At 42.2% G+C, this 14,710-nt stretch overlaps 1 protein-coding gene across 1 annotated transcript in view; it reads right to left on the minus strand.

The window, feature by feature from the left end:
• The window catches only part of NCKAP5 (NCK associated protein 5), a 322,734-nt gene that overhangs the window by 122,694 nt on the left and 185,330 nt on the right, over window positions 1–14,710 (minus strand). The gene's annotated exons all lie outside the window — the stretch shown is intronic.

Genomic DNA, 14,710 nt, shown 5'->3' on the forward strand with positions numbered 1-14,710 from the left:
GCAGTAGCACCAGCCCTTCCAAGCAGGGGTGATGCCAAATGAGTGGCTGTGCCATAGGATGGACAACAGGGGCCACCAGGAGGAACGTGGGCCCCATTCGGCTCCACAGGAAGGTAGAGGGCACAGGGAGACGTCGTTGAGATCGACTCCAAACGAACCGTCGGAGGTTTCAGCCGCACAAACACAGTTAGGAGGAAGGCCAGGAGCAGGACCCGGGCAGCAACGTGGGCCGAGGCAGCAGGTGGCTGCGCGCGGGCTCCAGCACAGCTCCCCTCGCTGCCCTGCAGCCCCAGGCCTCGCCGCTGCCTCACCCTCTGCAGCTGCTCCTCGGCACCCTCCTGCGAGCGCACCGAGTCCCACCGACCTGCCCCGCCACCGAAAGGCCCCACCTCCACTTAATCCCCATTCTTTAATTTCAGGCTCTCTCAACTACTTCACACCGAACAGCCCAGCTGGAGCAAGTGACGGAGAGGGGGAGAACGCCAGGGCACGGGAGCGGGATGGATGCCTCACGGCGGTGCTGCCTGACACGCTGCGCGAGCCCTGCGGCCGGCCCACGAGGCAAATCCCACGGGACAGCTCTCCAGGCCCTGCCTCCCTGCTCTGCTCTGCCTGGGGAAACACGGCCTTCGGGTGCTACTCTTTGCAAATGGATTTGAGCAGAAGGACGATTCATATCATGCCAAAGCTTTTTATTTCTGAGGCAACAGGCCAGTAAAACAGCAAATATTAGCTAGTTAATATTACCTACTTAAAGAACAACCGTATTTGGTTTTATTCAAGTTACAAATGCCTCATGGTCTTTCTGCTCTTTCGATCTTATCAGAATGCAGGGCAGTGGCTCACCTAGAAAAAATACAATGTTTTACTAGGACTTCTCCTTTCAAGTCAGCCAGCTACACTTCGTTTCAAGAAGCTGACATTATGAAGCATTCATTTTATTCAGATGCGCAGTGACATTTTACTTATTCATATTATTTTTTTGTCATTGATGTGCAGACTTCTACACTGCCAGAATGCTCACAGAATAGTTGGACCATCTGTTGACCAAATGTGAATAAAAATAAGCCAAGACTAATCTCTAGTGCAGACAATGGTGCACAGTTTTTCAGTTGCAGATTGAAACCATTTCTGCTCAAGCTGACCTTAATCAGGTCCTTTTTTACATAAAAGAACAAATCATTTTGGTTCATGATATAAATTCCTCTACAGTTCTCACTGAAGGATTTCTTGTCATAATATGTTCATCATTTAATTTTTTTAAAAGTTGATAATGTAATAGGGTTCTTGTTTTAAAGCAATATGCTTTATACATGCATACACAATTCTAATTCTGGTCCTCCATGAAGTTCTTCCACAGGAATAAACAAGCAAAAATTAGAGAAAGGATAGATTTAACTTCTGCTGAAATCAATGGGAGTTTTTCAGTTTAGGCCTAAGGAACATATAGTCTAGTTGCATATTAAAATCATGGGAGTTTTTCAGTTTAAGCCTAATGAACATATAGTCTAGTTGCATATTAAAATCATCAGTCTAAATACTTATGAGTAACTACAAAGAATTCTTAAATTCAATAGGTCATTTTATCCTGAGTCAAGGAATAACTAGTTTGTCCATTCCCAACAGTATTCCTGTTAACTGGCCTATCCTATCTAACAACTTTATAGGAACTGACCTGTCTCATGAAGCAATTAGAAACACCTTCTAGGAACACTCGTATTTCCATTAACAGTGATATCTGCACCATGACAAAGAGCTATGTTACACACTGTAGAGGCTTTTGTTGTTTCTCTTGTAGCTATTACGAAAATTTGTAAGAGGCTGATGGTCATAAAGCTAAACCACTAGGCATAACTGTCTGCACCACTGAAAGGATCTTAGAAACTTTAGGCATCCACAGGATAACCAAATGAGGAAGGAGAAAATGAGTTTCTGTCAAACAAGTAGGTGAATATGATTATACTCAAATGTATTGCCAAGCTTTGACGGCCAGTGCTGTTGCAGTTTATAAGCTATTCCTTTTTTTGCTAGCATCTCAATTTTCCATTTTTTAGGGAAGACTGCTTAACCAAATGTAGTATATGATAATAATTGAGTCTTATTCTTCATAAGTTAGACTCTTTGAAGCCTGAATTAATGACAGCTTAATTAAAAGGCTATTGTTACATTATGATCAATAATACTCTGCACAGTGAGTGTACAAGGCAGTAAGATTTAGTGCAAGTTCTTTTAAAAAAACAGAAGAACAACTGAGCCCCTATAAATTTAACTTGAACGAGCATGTTTGCTTCCTAGACTAGGCCTCCAGAGGACACGTAGCTTTTGGAAGTGAAGCAGAAAAATTAAAAGCTCTGTGAAAGGCTGTTCCTACACATCAGCTATATATTTCTCACTTCTAAACCATTAAAGGTTATCTTCTCTTGGTTATGATTCTAATACCCAGATGGACCCAGTCCAACATCAACCACATGCTGATTATATCTATAATAACTATGCCCCACGCGTGTGGTCTGTCTGCTTTCCAGCCTATGCAGAAATGCTCTTCTTGCCAAGGATTCAAGGCATCTTATGTAACTATCAAGATGTTACATTCTGCAAAAACAGTTTCTAGTGTCTCATCATTCCCAAACTTACGTTTTTCAATGCTATTTAAGAACATTTATTTTCCCCTTTGTCTAGGGTTCTGTTTACTGTCTATGTATCTCTGTTATTACCCCTAAAATTTTGTTACACCTAATATTTGGACAGAAAACAAAAGTTTTCTGAAAACTGCAGTTGCTTTCAATTAAAAATAAAGTCCCCTTCAAGGAAAGAAGGCAAAACCCACGTTTAGGAGAAGCTTCGTAAGTTTCTTGACAAACTGTCAATTTAGAGTAGGAAGACGGCTCTCCACCAGCCCTAACCTAAGGATAGATTTCTCAAAGCACTAGATGGAAGAAGAAATGAGGCGCTCTGAGACCAGAATCCATTTGAGGAGTATAAGAATTTAAGGAAGGTAAAATATTAATGCTGCTGTGGAAGGCACTGTCGAGATTTCATCTGGAATAAGATCTGCCATTGCGATCGCCAAGGCTCCTTCGCAGAGGGTCAGTGGAGAGGCAGCTCTGAGGCTGCTCAGAAGCACCAAGTCTGTGTCATGAGAGAAGACCAAGCACCTTGTCTCCCTAGGAGGACAGAGGCTTACACAGCTATGACCTCTGCAAGCAAATCAGGGAAGAAAAGAATATTAAATACGTTTAAGGGCAATCACGGATAAAGAATAAAATGTGAACGTAGTGGCTATAAATAAATCCAGGCTGGAATTAGGATGTTTTTAACCACTGAAAAAGTGAGCCTACATGCAGAGTAATGAGATGAGAACACTTAAGAAGTTGAGCAGTTTATGAAATCAGGTGCTTAACAGGGTTAACAGCAGAGGACTGGGGCTGATGATCGAGGTGAACACTTGCTGCTACTCCTGAAACACGACCAGTCATTCCTAGGTTTTAATGACACAGTTTGTTCAGTGCTATTAAAAGAGTACCAGGGTTTCTCAGAGTGAGGGGAGCTGGTGTCCTGTGTGGAAAGGAGGAGATGGTGCCAGCGTCCCTTGCCTGGGCACCTAGGCCTGGAAGCCTCCAGGGTGGCACAGAAACCTCCATGATGTGTTTTGCATCAACTCAGAAAACGGTCTAAAAACCTGTCTACTTTGTGCCTCTCCCAGTCCTGTCATTTCAAATGGACCAAAGATTTTGGCAACTCTGTTGGAGCCCTCTCTAAGGGCTCTAACATGATTTTAAGACCATACATTAATTTGAGGGCATTAATGTGCCCTCAAATACAAGGATGCTCAAGTGTTTTCTCAGCCCTCCAGCCCTGTAAGAGCCTTTCCCATATATTTCTACTTTCCCCAAAAGGCTGTCCAGTTCCATTTTTTGTCATATTTGTTGTTCTGGTCTCCTTGAGAAGCGTCTCTCATAGTCTGCCTCTGTAATTTCACATGCTGAGGGCTTTTTCTCCATCAACCTCTCCACCGCGTATGATAAGGTCTTTGCATCCTGCCACACTGCAGAGGAAACCCCCTCTTTTCTCCAGTTCTCTGTAGCACGTCTCTTAAAGCGATTTGATCTCTCCAGACCTAAAACTTGACATAAAGCAGCCTTTCTGTGGAAAGGAGCCAAAGCTAGCACAGAGACACTATATTCTCAATAGCCCTCATCTTACCCAGCTGCTTCCCATGCCGCCCTTAACATAACTGTCCCCACAAGGGACAGGCAGCATGTGGCTGCTGCAGCTCTCCAAGGTGCGTGGCAGCTTCAACCCCGTCTCCCTTGACCTCTTTCCTGCAGGATTTCCCCAGGCTGGCAGCCACCTTTTGCTGGGTGCTTTCCCCTTCCTCTTGCATCAGCCTCAAGATGACGCGACTGTACTCTGTGGTTATTTCAAATGCACCTCACAGGAATTCTTGCAATCTTGTACAAACCTCACTGCCTTCCAGGGACACGTTCCAGGGGACTCCCAGCCCTTTCAGGTTCTTCTCTGAAGCCCCAGGGCAGTCAGGGAGCTCGGGGACAGCAGGCACTGCTGTTGTCTCCGGGGGCTCTGGTGGCAGATGCCTGTGCCCCTGCCTCAGCCTCTCATCCTCTCTCCAATTAACACCCCAACGCTCCAAATAGCTGCTGTGTGGTGCAGCGCTCAGATAAAGTCGTTACCTCATTCCTACACTGTTTGCAGCCTCCAAGGTTACACTTGCATCTCACTTCTCCGACCACTCCAAAGACCCCGAGATGGTCCAGCCTGTGCAAGGCATCTCCTGAGACTCTCTCCTTATAGCCAGTTCCTTAACCTGCCAACAGCTTCCAAACAAACAACATCCTCCAAACAAGCCGAAACCTGGACACCCACCGTGCAGTCAAGGACAGCTCTGCCATCAGTGGTGGAGGAGCCTTCCCTTGCGTCAACAGCGTAGTCAAGTGCCCTGTTCACCAGGCCACACAAGAGGAATTAACTATTTGCTTTGCTGAACCACTGTCCATTGCATCCACTGGAAATTTTGAAGGTATCCCTAAAACAATGCAATTAGCCACCTTGAGTATCAGGTAGGCAGAGTAGGATTTTAAAGGACCTCAACACTGGCATCATCACCTCTCCCACAGAAGTCTAAATTCTCTTCCCATGCAAAGGCAGACGGGGCATCTCAGTCAGCCCTGCTGGAAATGATCCCTTGCCCTCTCAGCTGTGCAGAGCTCCCTCCTGAAAGCTGCTACCCACAGCAAAAAGCCTCTGAAGCACAACACAAACCAGTTTATTCTGGTGTTGACACACACATAAATGCTATAGGGACTTTATGGGTGTTTTCCAGCCCTAGGCCCCTATACAATTTTTAAGCCACAGACAAGGAGGATTAAATAAAAAGTAGTCTGAGACTAAGCTTCACAAAAAAGCTTAGGCAATGGAAAGAGCTTTCAAATGGAAGGGCTGTTTCCCTCCCACAACCCCCCATTAACACATTCGGGATTTTAGGAAAGTAGATATTTTCATTAGCTATAAATGGATAAAACCAGACGTGCAGAGAAAGCTTTTCTAATGTCAGCTTAAGCGAACGCTCATAATTTCAAATATTATTCATGCTGGAGGCACCAGAAATAGTCACACAGTGTTTCAGCTTATCTAAAAGCATCAGAAAAAAAATCACAGACAACTACATAACCAGATAGCAAATACTTCCAATTTTCTTATTTTCTACCATTTAAATGTATGTTTTCCCTACATTTGCAAATATATAGATGGATAGCTGTATCTACGAACCCATCCAAATATATATGTAATTCGCGGTACACAGCACTGTGGTACAGGCGCTATGGCTCCAATCTCCTTTACTTGGGAACGTTACGCAGATTAGAACCAACCACCGCTCTTGCTCCACTCGCACTCCCAGTTTCAGAGCCGTGCCAGGGTCACCTGCAGGTGCTGACACGGCTGCAGAAATTCCCGGGAGCTCCCAGGAAGAGCTGCCACCCTGCACAGAGCGCAGTGCAGCGCCGGGCAGGACGAGGGGCAGGACGAAGGACATGTCCGCAGCGCCCGGCCCGCCTGGGCGCCCTCGGTAGCGCACGCAGCCGGGTTGTCTGCACGACACCACACATGGCATCTGCAAGAAAGCGCAGAAAGGAAAGATTTTTCTTTTTTGCTAATAATTACCATGACTCGGTTTCGGACTCTCCAAGCAAGTCTTTCTGAGGGCATGAGCTCCGACATCTTCATCTCCTCATGACCCCTCCTTGAAAATCTTACAGGAGTTTTAAAGCAGCTCCAGGGATATGCAAAATACTAGCAGCGCCCTTTTAATTCACACAGATGTCTGGGAAATCCATTGCAAGGTACTGGTATTTTCACATTAGTGTACAACTAACAGAGAAGTCCCAGGATGACACATCACAAAATGGACTTTGCTCTTCTAGCTGACAAATCTGATTAGCTTTAATTATCATAACTCACCAAGTGCTGGTAAACATGATGATTCTATTAAAAAGATCAGTGATGTGAGGCCTCATCCCAGGATACACTAAATTATTGCTCGTAAGAGGTCAGAGTTCCATAGATTTTATGCTGTGCATATGCAGGTCAGCATAATGTACGATACCCCCATCTCACAGGTGAATAAATCGAGGCACTGCAAGGTTAAATAACACGTCCAATGTCAGTGGCTGCTGGAACCCAGGATTTTAACTGCTCGCAGTGCTTGGTCCAAGCTGTAGATCAGATGTTCTCTTCATTTTGCATCATTTTGCTCATAGGACTGAACAGATCTTCAGCTCTTTCCATTAGCGATCTAAGGTCCATATCTTAAAAAATATTTGACTAACTTCCAACAAATTGGCAGCTTGTTGCAGATAACAATGTTTCACACATTTCATATAGCTTATGTTCCTGCTCACAGAACTTTGAAAAAGCCACTCGATCTGGAAGGCTGCATGATATCAGAGGCACAGTTCTATATTTTTTATCATTTAGTCACTCTGCTCTCCTGTTCTGCTCAGCCTTTAAAAGGAAACCTGGCAGACTTATGAAAGAATATAAACAGATATTTATATGCCAACATTTTCCAATTGTTTCACCCACAAACGCACACAAAAAAAACACTTAAAATGTATAATTCTTTAGATTAAGTGACTACTGAGCATGTCTACTACGGAAGCACAGAAGGTGCATTTTTTGAGTAATCACTAACTGTGCACATTAGTAAAGTTGTTCAGACATTTTTATAATACTGAGTCCATACAATATGCCCTGATGCCTCCAGAGCCAAAGACTGGAAAGTTCCACTGAGTCCTGTGGTTCTTTTTCCTTTTAAACATTACTCAACTTTTAAACATTATTCAACTTAATGCCTATAAAAACTAATTACTAACATAGCTATTGGGAGTCTGCCTAAATAATCATTCAATAAGTCACTCACGGGTTGGTTCAATAAACCAAATTTTTCATTAAAAATAAAATTCACAGGAGAGCACCATTCTTTCTTGACACTGTACAGCTGACTGCAGCAGGCACAGCTCGAAGGCCAAACTCCCACAGATGTAACTACACAGGACTCGAGTAGATTGGGAAATTTCCCTGGAGCCCCCCAGAACAGTTCACCTCACTCTGAAATACAAAAAAAAAATAAAATAAAATAAAAAATAAATAAATAAAAAAAACCCACCCCCGCAAGAGTCAACAGCAAGGAACAACAATTCAGGTTCCTAACTGTGAGCAAAACAGTATTTTTTTTGTTTGCAAAAGTATTTTGTGAACAACACTTTTAAAAACAACATGGAGTGTTAATAAATATAATTTTTTTTGACCTTTTGGACTTTAGCCTTTCCAAATTTTAGCCAATAGACTGGAACAATACTAAAAATAATAACCCCCCCCCCAAAAAAAAAAAAAAGGAGGGAGAGAGATTTTCAATTTATCTGCAACACGCTAAAAATCTCCACGTACAAGACCAATAAATGTGGAATATTCCTACACATTTCTTCCAAGAAATGCCTGTGCTATGGAGAATGCAGGCTCTGCTAATGACATGCTAATATTCCAATCCTTAAGGGGGAGAGCGTGCTGTCATAGGCACTGCTAGAATTTACCTCTCATTTTTCCCTCTGCTGCAGGGTGCCTGCTTTGAGCTTTCAAGCGGACCAGGTCCAGCAGACCTGGGATGAGACGGTTCCTGGGCAATCAGCAACGATCAAGCGTTTTGCCTGTGCTCCTGAGGCACTGGGGATGGCCTCCTGCTCTCCATGTCACTAGGTCCTTCTTAAATAGGAAGCCCTCCCATTTTTCTGGAGCCAGAAGTAACTCTGTATATAATAATTCTAACAGTTCCTGGCTCAATAGAAATTTACCTTTTATTCCGCCCATAAAGGTAGATTTGATTTAGGTAGATTCAGCAAACAGCAATGAACATCTATTAGCAAAGAAATCCAAGATGTAGAAGTAGCTACTCCTCTGGTCTTACATTTCAGGTGGTTAGAAAACAAGCAAGAAAGCAAGTTGTGGCAGAGGCGTCGGAACAGTTTCCTGTTTGCAGATTTCCAAATTCTAGCAGTAGAGCAAAATGGCCTAAACAAGTAATATATGGTTAGAATAATGGTCTCCAAAGGCTTAATTATCTGTATCATTAGGCAGTGGTAGTCTCTCTAAAATGATATTGACAGCTCTTCTACACCCAAGCATTTGATAATGAGGCAATAAAAATACATGACAATACGCACTGAAGAGGGCTGGAATAGCCTCATCTAGAGCATCATCAGCTTTCACGCTATCATCTTGGACACCAGAAAGGGCTAAATTAAACTGTTTGTGAACTGGTCACAAAAGAATCAGAAGCACTTAGAAATATTTTGTCATTAATCACATTTAATGCTCTCCCTTCCTGTTATGCAAGTCTGAACAAAAGAGAGAAAAAGAGAAGGCAAGAGAAAAGAATGTCAAGGTGCAAATGAGAAAGCAATAAAACAGGTGCATAAAGAAAAAGATAAGAAATAGGGAGGTGCAATTTCATGCTTCCATGTTCTCATATAGCATCATATTATTCTACCACAGCCACGATCCATTTTGTCGAGTAACAAGAGGAGGAAAAAAAAAAGTCAAAGAGGAGGAGGGGAAAAAAAAAAAAGTCAAAATACCAAATTCATCACCATGGAAGTTCATTTCTTTAAATGGCATCATCCTGGAAAAGGACTGCATAAAGAGAATGGAGAGCAGGCGGTGCTTTGTGGTGCAGGCTCTCAGCTGCAATACGCAGAGATGCCCTGTGTGCACTGAAACCCCCCCCGTTTTCCTCCCCTTGTCACAGCCGGCACATTGAGCTACTTCCCCAGCACGAGCAGGTTTGAGGGGCGAGTTGTAAGGAGGAAAAGGGCACTTGGAAGGAACTGCCAGCTGCCAACTTGGAAAATAAAAAAGGGGAGGGAAAAGGGGCCTGGAAAGTCATTCTCCATGACTCGGCTACCAATACAGCAACTGGATGAACTAGGATGTGGGTTAGGAGAAGAGAAATCAAGGAAGCACTGAGAAATGAAGAGGGAAAAACCACTGAGGAAAAGTCTTGACAATGGGGAGGAAGAAACCAGTGAAGAAAACAGCACAAGATGGGAAGCCCAGAAATGACAATACCAGTAGCAGAAAAGTCATAGAGGACTTTAAGAAGAAAAAAACGTTAGATATAAGCAAAGTGCAAGAAGACGGAAAAAGAAGACTGGAATAAACAAACAAGATAAACACGTAAAGAGAAAAGAAAAAGTGAGAGGCCAGCCAGACATCACCGAGGTGCAAACGTTTGTAACGTACTGCTGTTCCATCTGCACGACCAGGCCAGCTATTAGCTAGGATTTCCAGAAGAAGATCATTTAAGAAGGGTTTAGAGAAGGAGTTTTAGTCTGACCAGAGCCCTAAACAGAGAATCACAGCATCACAGCCTCCTCTCTGCTCAAGCACTCATTCTTTAATCATCCATCTTCAGCACAGCATGGGACACATTTTCAAACTGCTCTGCAGGGCTTTAGCCACACGACTCCCATTGAGTTTAATGGGAATCCTGTGGATACAGCACCAGATGAGGCTTTAAAAACACACTCCCAAAAATCTCTAAATAATGCATTAGCTGAACATTATCCTGTTTACTTCTCAAAGAACACGCCTAAAATGAAACAAAGGCAAGGTAATTTTTAAAGCTAGCATTTACTAGGAAGTTCATTAGTATTTCATTCATGGATACCTTTCCTCTATATTAAAAAAAATCTAAATATTCGTGTTAAGTTTTAGGTGATTTACTTTTTCCATAATAGTCAAAAACAAAGGAAAGGATCAGCTCAAACCACGTTTGCTCCAGAAAGGAGAACCCAGGAGCTAGTGCATCCAAGGAAGGTTTGGGAAGCCCCTCTTCCCACCTTGGCACTGCCATGGGATGCGCCTGTGGTTTTGTTTCAGCTGCTCCTCTGCAATGTTTTAACACCTGTTTCAGAACAGTTTTATGATAAGAAGAAGGAGCGGGGTGACCGCTGGCTGCACCGCTGGTGCCTGCAGCTCGCTGGCACTGCTGCCTCACCTGCACTGCTCGTGGAACACTGATCTAGGCAGAAATGTCTCAAAAACTGCATTCAACAAGCAGAATGCTTCAGCTGTGAACTACCTAAGCGCTTTTTTATTCCTAGAAATACAGAACAGATACTGGACTCACTGGTCTACTGTGAAAACCTAGGGAAATAGTACAGATTTGTAACACGGGAAATTCAGCATTTTGAAAGACTGAGTTTATGGCAGCGCAACAGAGCAAAAGTGGACACTGCTCTAAAGCCACAAGCCCAGCAGTGCGGAGCTGCACTGTCCCAAACTCCAGTGAGACCGGGTTACTGCGGGCAAAAGTCACTGTATTGAACTTAGCCATTTATTTCACAGAATCGCAGCCTTTGCTACTTATGTGAACAGCCAGCATGTGTTTTAGTTAATCTCGTGGAAACAAAACCTCGTAAGCTGCTACACTAAGAAATAATTTAGTAGTGCTCCTGAGGGACCTCTTTTTCCCCTGTAAGCAAGAATCAACACAAAGAAAAAAGATACTTTTGAATCCTTAATTAACTACTACAAAAAGTTGAAAGAAAACAATTGTTACCTTATAATACACCATTACAATGCAGGAGACCGATTTCTGGAAAACCAATTTAGATATCAGTGTCCGGGAGGGGAAAAGGGCAATAACCGCAACAGCAAAAAGGGTCTGAATGATACATGAAAGGGAGGCCGGGTGTAACATGCTGGGAGCGCTCCCAGCGCCAGCGCTTAAAAAATTCCATTTGTTCTTCCAAAAGGACGGACACTTCGCCCCTGTTCCACCAGGGGCAGGAACGCTGCCCAGGGCGGGAAATAGGGAACACCCCGGAGCTCCCGGTGTAGCTCTGCCTGTTGCCGCCCCAGCCGCGGTGGCTCTGCCTGACACACACACGGTGTTGTCCCGCAGGAAGTCCAGGGCTGCGATTCACTGTGACATGGAAGCGCAAATCTAAAACAACTCAAAGTCATTTTAGTTACCTATGTTCTCTTTACTTTTAAAATGACTGCTGTAATAATAATTTGCAAATTATCCGTATTCACCTGTTTTATTAGTGTCTTCTAAACAGCATACATTTTTATTTCGATATTATTATAAAATAAAGATGCTGACAGCGTTTTCATTAGTGCAATGATAGCATAGTAGTTTTATACCCTTTATAAGTCTGCTGCTAATGATTCATTTCAAAAGTAATTTCAGATTACTAAAAGAAAGTGTAATATATTTCCTTATTCTTCATTATCCTAACTGCTACATTGTGAGAAATCCCCTGGCCTGCAAACTGCATAGCTAAACCTGCTAAGAAATAAACTTACTGTTTCGAAATGTAAAAGTTATAAATCCAGCAATACTAGGAATTGTTGGAGGAATATGCTAGCTCATTTTGTGGAGAAAAAAAATAAAAGCACCATTCTTCTGCAAAACACACTTTTGCTGTTTTGATATTTATATTGATTTACTGAAAAAGTCTAGAGGGATGGAGAAAGAGGAATCCACACTTGGTCACATCCAGGGCTGACTCTTAACACTCTTGAAGACTTCTAAGTTAAAACAAAAACATACTTTGGTTTTGTAGATTATATCTGCACATCTTTGAGCATGGATTTGCAACTTGCAGGCTATAACTGAAGAAAAATTACAGAGGATATGAAGAAGGAAAAAAATAAGTTATTGTTAACTGAAAATACAAGCAATCATCTCTTCATTTTACTATTTTACTGCCAATATAAGAAGCTGCTGTTGTTGATAAAAGAGTTGTTTGAAGGACTGCCTTACAAATAACACAGAGATGAATACAAACTGGAGAACCACGAGTGTTAACAAGCACGTAAGATCTGAAAAATGGTTTATATGCCTGAAAAATTGTACTTAATCAGTAGAGCTAAAAGAAATTCCATTACAAGTTTGCCTTGTAATAAGCAAACATACAGTCAGTCTTCAACTGTGTATTCAAAAGTGACACTTGTATTAAGTTCTGAACAATATCTGATGACATAAAGTATCTGATATTCCTTTCTTCCCCTAATTGAACACAGTATTAGAATCACACAGTTGAAAAGTCAGACATAATTTCCAGTTGTTCCAAGAGCTGATGATGAGAAGCCTTCGCAATTAAAAATATGTGGCCCGAAATAAAAATAAGATAAAAATAGGAGGCCCGGGATACGTTATGTAACTTGCTGCGAGGCAGTCACTCTGGAGGGCCCAACCTTCCTTTCAGGGGAATTCATTCCCAGGGTGAATAATTTAGGCCACGACCAAAACCCAGCTGCTTGGTTAGCCCCTTGTTACCACTTACACCAACTCTATTTCGCCTCCTATGCTCTTTAATCATTCAGAGCTTTCTTTTACACCTTTGTCCTCCAGGTAGACACAGTTGGAGCTCTTTGGTTTAGCTTGATCTTTGTTCTATAATCCCATTATTTAGAGCTGAACTAATGGACATTTTTGTCTCAGCTGTAAACTTTCTCTTCTACAACTTCTCCTGGCACATGAACAGCACAGAGCACATTATTCTTGACTGCTGGTAAAGAAACACAAATAAGAGTTAATTATTTGCGCTGTTTTGGTATGGCTAAAGGTACATGCATAGTAGGAGGGAAATGCAAAGTAAGAAGGGAAGCTAATAAAAAATAAATAAATAAAAAATAAAAACACATTTTTTTCTGAAGTTTGTGTTTCTTTCCCCGAGGACATTTGTGAGCAAGCGTGCTAGCCCCAGGGCAGCAAGATGCAAGCAGGACTGGCGGCTGGCTTCACTAGGAAAAGCGGCGGATCGGGACAGACTGCACCCACACATTTAAACCGCTGGAATATTTACAAGGCTACCCTCTGTCTCATACTCAGCATTCAAAGATACGGCCTCAGGGTCACTCCTGAGAGCTTGATTTCAGGTCAAAAAGTCAAACAGGTTCCATGGAAAGGGGTATAAAAACAGGATGGGGGAAACGGCACCCACCAACGCACCCCGCACGGCTGCCCGGTCACCAGGGCTCCTTCCCTCGCTGCAGCTACGCCAGGCACCCATCTCGGACACAAAGTCACATTTTGCCACACAAAATCCAGAGCAAAACCAAGGACTCTGCTCCCTGATGGGCACAAAGGGTTTATGCAAGTAATGCAAACTTGCTCGGATTAATCACAGGGAAATACAACTTGGGGGAAGCTTCAGAAGTGGCAGAAAAAAATAGAACTGCTCATATAATATACAGAATGTTAGACTAGACATAAACATTAGGAATTTGTGCATAAAATTCTTCATTTTTCTTAAAAAAGCAATTATTGTGCTATATGAAGGTGTACTAATACATACATGTGAGAGTACTAGTGTTTTACAGTTATTCTCTGTGTGAATAAGTAACAAAAATCTGATTCAAGAGGCTGAAATATTTCATGAAATTGCAATCTATTTAAGTTATGGAAAGCAATATTAAACTTTTCTAAAGAACAGCCAGTCCCAACTGTTCATTATTTTTAAAATAGCATCATAAAAAAGTATAGATAACCTTTTCTTTCACTTGTGTTTACTTTTGGATGCAAATGTTTGCTTGAGGTTTTCAAGCCATGTAGACTGCACAGATTATGCTGAATTACAACACTAATGCTATATTAAAACTAACAAGCATGTATACTAATGAAAGGTCACCTCATAAAATTTATATATTTGTGCCCACATTGCATAAAATTAAGATGAAATACCATGTATAGAAACAAATAACAGCTAAAGCTTTATGAACTATAAACACAAGGACAGTGGCCCTTCACTTCTGCAGGGTAAACGTAAAATTTAGACACTGTTGTGGGTTGTAACCAGAAGTGCAGTGACCAGGGAGTGCGAGCTGCCTATTTAAAAAAAAATAAAAAAATAAAAAAGCAACAAATCACCTGGACTTCTCACACCGCTGTACCACCAAAAGCTAATGCTTGTTCCAGGCACTGCTCAAACTGTAGCATCCTCCAAAGCATCATAAAAACCAACCTCTCAGCCAAGGTCTTTTAATATAATTCTCAGTACCTCTTGTAAACAGACTTGTTATATGATCTGGTTGTACAAACAAGGCCTCAGTTAATCTAATGGTGTTCATTTTTGCTGCTTTTTTCCATTTTTTTTGAGAAGGTATCTGTGCCCGGTACCTATAA

The sequence above is a fragment of the Tinamus guttatus genome, unplaced genomic scaffold (genome assembly GCF_059628265.1).
Source record: "Tinamus guttatus ecotype Peru unplaced genomic scaffold, ASM5962826v1 Tinamus_guttatus_pri_ptg000133l, whole genome shotgun sequence".
Classification (NCBI taxonomy): Eukaryota; Metazoa; Chordata; class Aves; order Tinamiformes; family Tinamidae; genus Tinamus; species Tinamus guttatus.